The sequence below is a fragment of the Lactuca sativa genome, chromosome 5, assembly GCF_002870075.4.
Source record: "Lactuca sativa cultivar Salinas chromosome 5, Lsat_Salinas_v11, whole genome shotgun sequence".
In the NCBI taxonomy this organism is placed as follows: domain Eukaryota; kingdom Viridiplantae; phylum Streptophyta; class Magnoliopsida; order Asterales; family Asteraceae; genus Lactuca; species Lactuca sativa.
In genome coordinates this window covers 227,211,272-227,220,029 of record NC_056627.2, presented here as the reverse complement: position 1 = coordinate 227,220,029, position 8,758 = coordinate 227,211,272, and positions in this window count along the sequence as shown.

Here is an 8,758-nt window from a genome sequence, read left to right as displayed (position 1 = left end):
AGGAGTACGAAGTCGCCGACCTGAAACTCAAGCTCGGACCGGCGTCTGTCTGCATAACTTCTCTGTCGGCTCTGGGCGGTCAATAACCTCTGTCTAACCTGCTGAATCTGCTCTGTCGACTGAAGCACGATCTCTGTACTGCCCATCACTCTCTGGAACCGAGAATTACCCAAGATGCAACTCTACTCTAAATCTCAACGATCACTTGACCCATAAAGGTTAGGAAACCATGAACCACCGGATCCCCGATCCAAAGCCCACTTTGTCCATTCCGGACCGACTGAGAGACCCATTCTCACTCTCAGAGCAACTCTCACGAGTTCTCCTCTTGCAATCACATGCACATGCTGAACTAGCCCCAACACCCGCAGGTTGGAAGACCCGATACACTGATGATATCCTCGAACATCTCCCAGGATGAACCACTAATATCCACCCTATACCCTGATCAGAATCACACTGAGAATTCAAGATTCTCTCTCCCCCTGCATCCCTTCTGAGCCTCAACAGACATCCCAAACCGGATGGGTTCCTACTTCACTGCCGCGAACACGATGCTCAAAACCATACTCGAAATACTCTAACCATAACTCTGCTTTGCCGCTTTCACTTTCGTGAACTTGCACCCCCTTCGGAGTTACACACCTTCCTCTTTTCCTTTTCCAAGGAACCCTCTTGGCCATAATGCCACTCCAACCGGTGCCACGGTGCTCGCCCCAAGCGACACCACCCTTTTTGCGTAACCGCTATTCACATACTCTGACTCTCATTGCAGGGGCTCTCAAGCCCATGCACTCTCTCCACTCCACAAAATCACTACCTCAACTAAACAAAATCACTAACCCGGGGCCAGACCTTCCAATGTAATCACACTGCAACATACAAAATCCGAAATCTCAAACTGATCCAACAATACCATCAGAGTCCCCAGCATGACTGGACCGACTCTCATAACACACACTAGCCACTCGAGGCTATATCTCGGTGGGTCCGTACACCCAAACTCTGTGAACCCTCAGGTTCTAACTCTGGGAACCTTCCGGTTCCAACTCTAGAAACATGCACAACATGAATCCCGTGGGATTAATGCAGTACAACCCATCACGTACATCAAGCATACAAATACTCTGATCACATAACCCCGGTTACTTACTCAAACTTGATCCCGGCCTGCTCCCAGGCCTCCACAATCAAATGCCCTAGGTCTGTATCCCGCCCCGCATACCCGACACTCGCTCTCGTCGGCCTATACTCTGAGCTGACAGAACACTGTTGAATCCCAACAGCTAAGCACCCTCACATACTCATCGATCTCCCGGAGAATTCTCCAATTCTCCCCCACTTAAAGCACTGAATAACAGCCACCGATCGCCATTAACGACCTTCCAGAACAACCCCGCACAAAGAGAACACTTACACACTGACTGCTTCCCACAAGCATAAGCAACCCTCAGCAAAACACATCTCCTCCCTGATCAATCCGCTCAAAAGAATCCGGTCTTTCAATTATCGACTCCACGACTGCAGAGGCTACCGGACATTCAACCTAGTGCCGCATCTCCACTATCAACCCTCACGAATGATAACCAACGGAATTCCCAAACAATAACCCATAACCAAACCCACAACCTGCAAAAGGATGAATACCACATCGAAAACCGCACAAGAATACCGGCACCAAAACACCAAACTATAACCATACCAAACCATCAGGGAACAACGAATGCCAAAGCGAAAACCTGAAACACCAATCCATAACCATGCCAAACCCGCGAAACAACGAATACCGCATCGAAATCCACACAAGATACCAGCACAAACAATACGCCACAATCAACGCAAGATAATCAAGACATCAAGAAAGCATCATACCCGCAGCTGCCTCCGGCACTGCTCCGTCTCCCTCTGCCGCAAGCCGATAAGCACGACCCTGAGCCCTTGGGGCTCCGCTCCATCCTGTCCTCCTCCTAAACTCCTCAAGGTGGCCGGTGCTAGAGCCTGCACCGGTCCTGCAGAAAGCTGTGGACAGTTGACCCTCAAATGTCCAACCTGCTGACAATGATAACAAATTCTCAAATCCCGAATCGGCACTGACTGTCGACAATCCCGCGCATAGTGCCCCTCCTTTCCGCACTTGCAGCATGCACCACCGGACCAGCAAACTCCGGTGTGACCCCTCCCACACTTCCCACAAGTGTGGCCGCTCCGATCCCCCACTCTAACATCAACGGTACTGGACCGTTTTGGCGCTGGTTGCGACTGCATCGGAGCCTGCCTCAGCTCATGCAACTGCAACTCAACCTCTAACTCACGCCGCATGGCGGCCTCCTGCAACACCAACAAGGTCTCGCACCTCTGCGCAGACACGAACTGTCTGATATCCCCCTTGAGCATACTCAGATATCGGGACATCTGAGCCTGCTCCGAAGCGAACTCAGGGCAAAACATCGCCCTCTCAATAAACATCCTGGTGATCTCAGTCACCGACTCCGAATCCTGCTTCAGCTCAAGGAACTCCCGAGCCAATCTCTCCCTCTCATCTCGCAGAACATAGCGAGTACTGAACATCTCTCTGAACTGATCCCCTGAAACCGCAGCCCTCTGCGCATCGGAATATGACCCCGTGGTCAATCTCCACCAATCCTTCGCCCCGAGCCCCAATACGTCTAGAGCACACCTCACCCTCTGATCAGCAGGGCATAAACTCGTGGAGAAACACCCCTCCATGTCTGATAACCATCTCATGGTAACAATCGGGTCCTGAACTCCATCGAATGTGGTAGGCTTCGTATAATAGAATTCCCGATACTGAAAACTCCGACTAGCTCCTCCCCTTGCCGCTGCTACAGCCGCTGTAGCCACCGTGGCAGCCGTCTCTGCGAGAGCCGCATATCGCTCATCAAAATACTCAATCATGGCGGTCTTGATCGACCCAAACAATTCCGACAACTCAGCCCGGAACAATGCAGCAACCCCATCATGCAGGATCTCGCGAATCCTCGCATCCCGCTCGCTCATGCTCGTCTGATCGATAACCTCCGACAGTACCGATCCACCCGGAACTCGCTCTCCAGCTCCCGATCCTGATCCGGATCCACTATCATCATGCCTCGAAATCTCCATACCAAAGACACCATACCAATCTCAGACACTTCCCACAATCCCGGGATCCAACTCTCGCAACCCTACCCTAGAGATCATGGTTTCCCTGATACGCGTATGGGTCCTGTGCTTTCAGTAGTACGGGCCCATACTACCTTCCACACCTACCCATATTTGTATGAAGTACTACCACAATACCCTAGAGAACATGCATAACAACTATCAACCCTCACCACTAGAGGAACACTAAGAATATCCCATAAGGGACCCTAGGCTACAGGCATCACAAATCAGGCAACATTATCATGAATTCCTGAAGATCCCTAGCCTAACTCTAGCATGTTGTTCTATCAAGCTCAATAAAACAAATATCATGTATGGTATCTTGGGGTTACTTACTGGCTCCGGCTGATCGTACCTCCGCGTCCTCCTTTTACTAAATTTGAAAACCATTTTGATTTCTCTTTTTAAAATCCTCCTCAATTTGAGACTGGAGTCACACGAATGTTTCCCCCAATTCACTCAAACCAAGGCTCTGATACCAACTTGTAACGTCCAAAATTTCAAACAATTAAAACTTTTCAAAATCACCCATTTTAATAACGTTGTTACAAAAAGGTTTTCAATACATTATTTAACATAGTATTTTCCCAGGGTCATATCATAAAACACCAACGCGAGGAACGGTACGATCACGCCTTTGCCTTGCCACATACTCTTGAGAACCTGAAACATAAAACCACAACTGTAAACCCGAAAGCTTAGTGAGATACCCCCAAAATACCAACCACATATATGCCCTTCCAGGCCACGACCTTCCGGTCCAAACATATTGCCTTCCGGCCCATAACATATTGCCTTCCGGCCCATAGCATAAAATGCATACATAACATAACAAATCATAGAACGACCCTACATATCGGGTCACACCCCAGATCTAGCAATCATAACACATAATCATATAGCAGTTCACAGACAACAATCGATCAACAGATCACATATCATAGCATTACTCTAAACAAGATACCGGTCTAGCCGGTCACTAGCATAACATTACCCTACGAATCAGTCAACATACTAAATGCATACATACGCCTTTCCAGGCCATGACCTTCCGGTCCACATAGCAATGCCTTCCGGCCCATAACATGTAATGCCTTCCGGCCTGCAACATATAATGCCTTCCGGCCCATATCATAACAAATGACAACTACCCGGATTTCCATCCGATAAAAGGGTCGGCCTTGGTGCCATAAACCCTAGCGATATAGTGAGGATAACTCACCTCGAAACTGCCGACTGAACAGATAGCTCAAGCTGCTCCGATCACTGATACGATCTCCACCTCTGGACAGCCACCAATGCACTGAACTCAAGCAATAAACAACAATTACCAAAATACCCCTGGAACCACTGGTCAATCCTTGGTCAAAGACAAGGTCAAAGTCAACCCCTGACTGACCCTACTCGCCGAGTCAACCCTATGACTCGCCGAGTCCCCATACTCAGAACTTCACTCAACCCGCGATCTAACTCGCCGAGTCACCCCAAGACTCGCCGAGTTCAACAACTCTGAGTCCACTCGCCCTCAACTCACCGATTCTCTTAGATCCCTTTCTACACGTCGAGTATCCCCCTTGACTCGACGAGTTCCTCCTGGAAGAATCGCGGGGCCACCCCGACTCAACTCGCCGAGTCTGAAGAACAACTCGGCGAGTCCCAGTTAATCTTCAAGCTACTCGCCGAGTCTGTTCATCGGACTCGGCGAGTCTATGCCATGCAACCGCTCAAACTGCTTTCTAAGGTCAGATCTGCTCCAACCATTCATAGGTCTGGCCTTCCTAGACTGATTCATCACGTAAGGTCCTCATTTTGGTGCTCATAATACACCCCATGACTCATAATTTACATTTTGACCTAAGGCATAAGGATTCCAATCCAAAACCTCCATTGATTCCCGAAATGCTCAGGCATGGGACATTCTGGACTTCCAAAGGTCCCAATACAGGGTTCCAACCGCTTGGGGGACTAAGGTAACACTCAATCTAGCCACAAAAGGGTTCAATAAACCCTAAATCCATATACACATCAACATAGAAGAATGCAACTCGAAATATTACCTGAATAACGTGCTCTCTGTGTCCCCAATCCTCAGAATGTGGCTTCTCTTGTTGTTCCCTTAACCAAACCTCCTCTTCCTTGCAAAACAACACTTCCAAAATCAACAATGGTCTTCTACCTTGCTCCAGATGCTCACAATCGGATTAGGGCTTCACTCACAGGACTAGGGTGAACAATGACGGCCATAAGGCCCCTTATATATGTCCCCAAACCTGGACGGTTAGGGTTTCGCTAAACAGCGTGGACTCGCCGAGTCCATATCCGGACTCGTCGAGTCCAGTCGCGAACCCGCGACCAGATCTGCGATTCTACTCGGCGAGTTTGAGCTCCAACTCGCCGAGTCCCCTCTTAAAACACCCAAAATTATAATTATAGCAATATCTGGAATTCCGGGCTGTTACAACTCTCCCCCACTAGGACTAGACTTCGCCCTCGAAGTCTCACTCTGAAAATAGCTCCGGATGCTGCTCCCACATCTCACGCTCCGGCTCCCAGGTCATTTCCGATCCCCTCAGGTGCTGTCACTGAACTAACACCAGAGGTATCTCCTTATTCCTCAGAACCTCGATCTTCCGATCTCTGATGACCACTGGTCTCTCGGCATAATTCAGGCTCGCATCCACCTGAATGTCTTCTAATGGGACCACTGCCGACTCATCGGCTATACACTTTCTCAATTGTGACACATGAAAAATGTCATGGATTTGTCTCAAATCCGTTGGCAACTCCAAACGGTAGGCCACCCGGCCTACCCTCGCAATCACATGAAAAGGCCCAATATACCGGGGCCCCAACTTGCCCCTCTTCCTGAATCGAATCACTCCTTTCCAAGGAGAGACCTTCAGGAGTACGAAGTCACCGACCTGAAACTCAAGCTCGGACCGGCGTCTGTCTGCATAACTTCTCTGTCGGCTCTGGGCGGTCAATAACCTCTGTCTAACCTGCTGAATCTGCTCTGTCGACTGAAGCACGATCTCTGTACTGCCCATCACTCTCTGGAACCGAGAATTACCCAAGATGCAACTCTACTCTAAATCTCAACGATCACTTCACCCATAAGGGTTAGGAAACCATGAACCACCGGATCCCCAATCCAAAGCCCACTTTGTCCATTCCGGACCGACTGAGAGACCCATTCTCACTCTCAGAGCAACTCTCACGAGTTCTCCTCTTGCAATCACATGCACATGCTGAACTAGCCCCAACACCCGCAGGTTGGAAGACCCGATACACTGATGATATCCTCGAACATCTCCCAGGATGAACCACTAATATCCACCCTATACCCTGATCAGAATCACACTGAGAATTCAAGATTCTCTCTCCCCCTGCATCCCTTCTGAGCCTCAACAGACATCCCAAACCGGATGGGTTCCTACTTCACTGCCGCGAACACAATGCTCAAAACCATACTCGAAATACTCTAACCATAACTCTGCTTTGCCGCTTTCACTTTCGTGAACTTGCACCCCCTTCGGAGTTACACACCTTCCTCTTTTCCTTTTCCAAGGAACCCTCTTGGCCATAATGCCACTCCAACCGGTGCCACGGTGCTCGCCCCAAGCGACACCACCCTTTTTGCGTAACCGCTATTCACATACTCTGACTCTCATTGCAGGGGCTCTCAAGCCCATGCACTCTCTCCACTCCACAAAATCACTACCTCAACTAAACAAAATCACTAACCCGGGGCCAGACCTTCCAATGTAATCACACTGCAACATACAAAATCCGAAATCTCAAACTGATCCAACAATACCATCAGAGTCCCCAGCATGACTGGACCGACTCTCATAACACACACTAGCCATTCGAGGCTATATCTCGGTGGGTCCGTACACCCAAACTCTGTGAACCCTCAGGTTCTAACTCTGGGAACCTTCCGGTTCCAACTCTAGAAACATGCACAACATGAATCCCGTGGGATTAATGCAGTACAACCCATCACGTACATCAAGCATACAAATACTCTGATCACATAACCCCGGTTACTTACTCAAACTTGATCCCGGCCTGCTCCCAGGCCTCCACAATCAAATGCCCTAGGTCTGTATCCCGCCCCGCATACCCGACACTCGCTCTCGTCGGCCTATATTCTGAGCTGACAGAACACTGCTGAATCCCAACAGCTAAGCACCCTCACATACTCATCGATCTCCCGGAGAATTCTCCAATTCTCCCCCACTTAAAGCACTGAATAACAGCCACCGATCGCCATTAACGACCTTCCAGAACAACCCCGCACAAAGAGAACACTTACACACTGACTGCTTCCCACAAGCATAAGCAACCCTCAGCAAAACACATCTCCTCCCTGATCAATCCGCTCAAAAGAATCTGGTCTTTCAATTATCCACTCCACGACTGCAGATGCTACCGGACATTCAACCCAGTGCCGCATCTCCACTATCAACCCTCGCGAATGATAACCAACGGAATTCCCAAACAATAACCCATAACCAAACCCACAACCTGCAAAAGGATGAATACCACATCGAAAACCGCACAAGAATACCGGCACCAAAACACCAAACTATAACCATACCAAACCATCAGGGAACAACGAATGCCAAAGCGAAAACCTGAAACACCAATCCATAACCATGCCAAACCCGCGAAACAACGAATACCGCATCGAAATCCACACAAGATACCAGCACAAACAATACGCCACAATCAACGCAAGATAATCAAGACATCAAGAAAGCATCATACCCGCAGCTGCCTCCGGCACTGCTCCGTCTCCCTCTGCCGCAAGCCGATAAGCACGACCCTGAGCCCTTGGGGCTCCGCTCCATCCTGTCCTCCTCCTGAACTCCTCAAGGTGGCCGGTGCTAGAGCCTGCACCGGTCCTGCAGAAAGCTGTGGACAGTTGACCCTCAAATGTCCAACCTGCCGACAATGATAACAAATCCTCAAATCCCGAATCGGCACTGACTGTCGACAATCCCGCGCATAGTGCCCCTCCTTTCCGCACTTGCGGCATGCACCACCGGACCAGCAAACTCCGGTGTGACCCCTCCCACACTTCCCACAAGTATGGCCGCTCCGATCCCCCACTCTAACATCAACGGTACTGGACCGTTTCAGCGCTGGTTGCGACTGCATTGGAGCCTGCCTCAGCTCACGCAACTGCAACTCAACCTCTAACTCACGCCGCATGGCTGCCTCCTGCAACACCAACAAGGTCTCGCACCTCTGCGCAGACACGAACTGTCTGATATCCCCCTTGATCATACTCAGATATCGGGACATCTGAGCCTGCTCCGAAGCGAACTCAGGGCAAAACATCGCCCTCTCAATAAACATCCTGGTGATCTCAGTCACCGACTCCGAATCCTGCTTCAGCTCAAGGAACTCCCGAGCCAATCTCTCCCTCTCATCTCGCGGAACATAGCGAGTACTGAACATCTCTCTGAACTGATCCCCTGAAACCGCAGCCCTCTGCGCATCGGAATATGACCCCGTGGTCAATCTCCACCAATCCTTCGCCCCGATCCCCAATACGTCTAGAGCACACCTCACCCTCTGATCA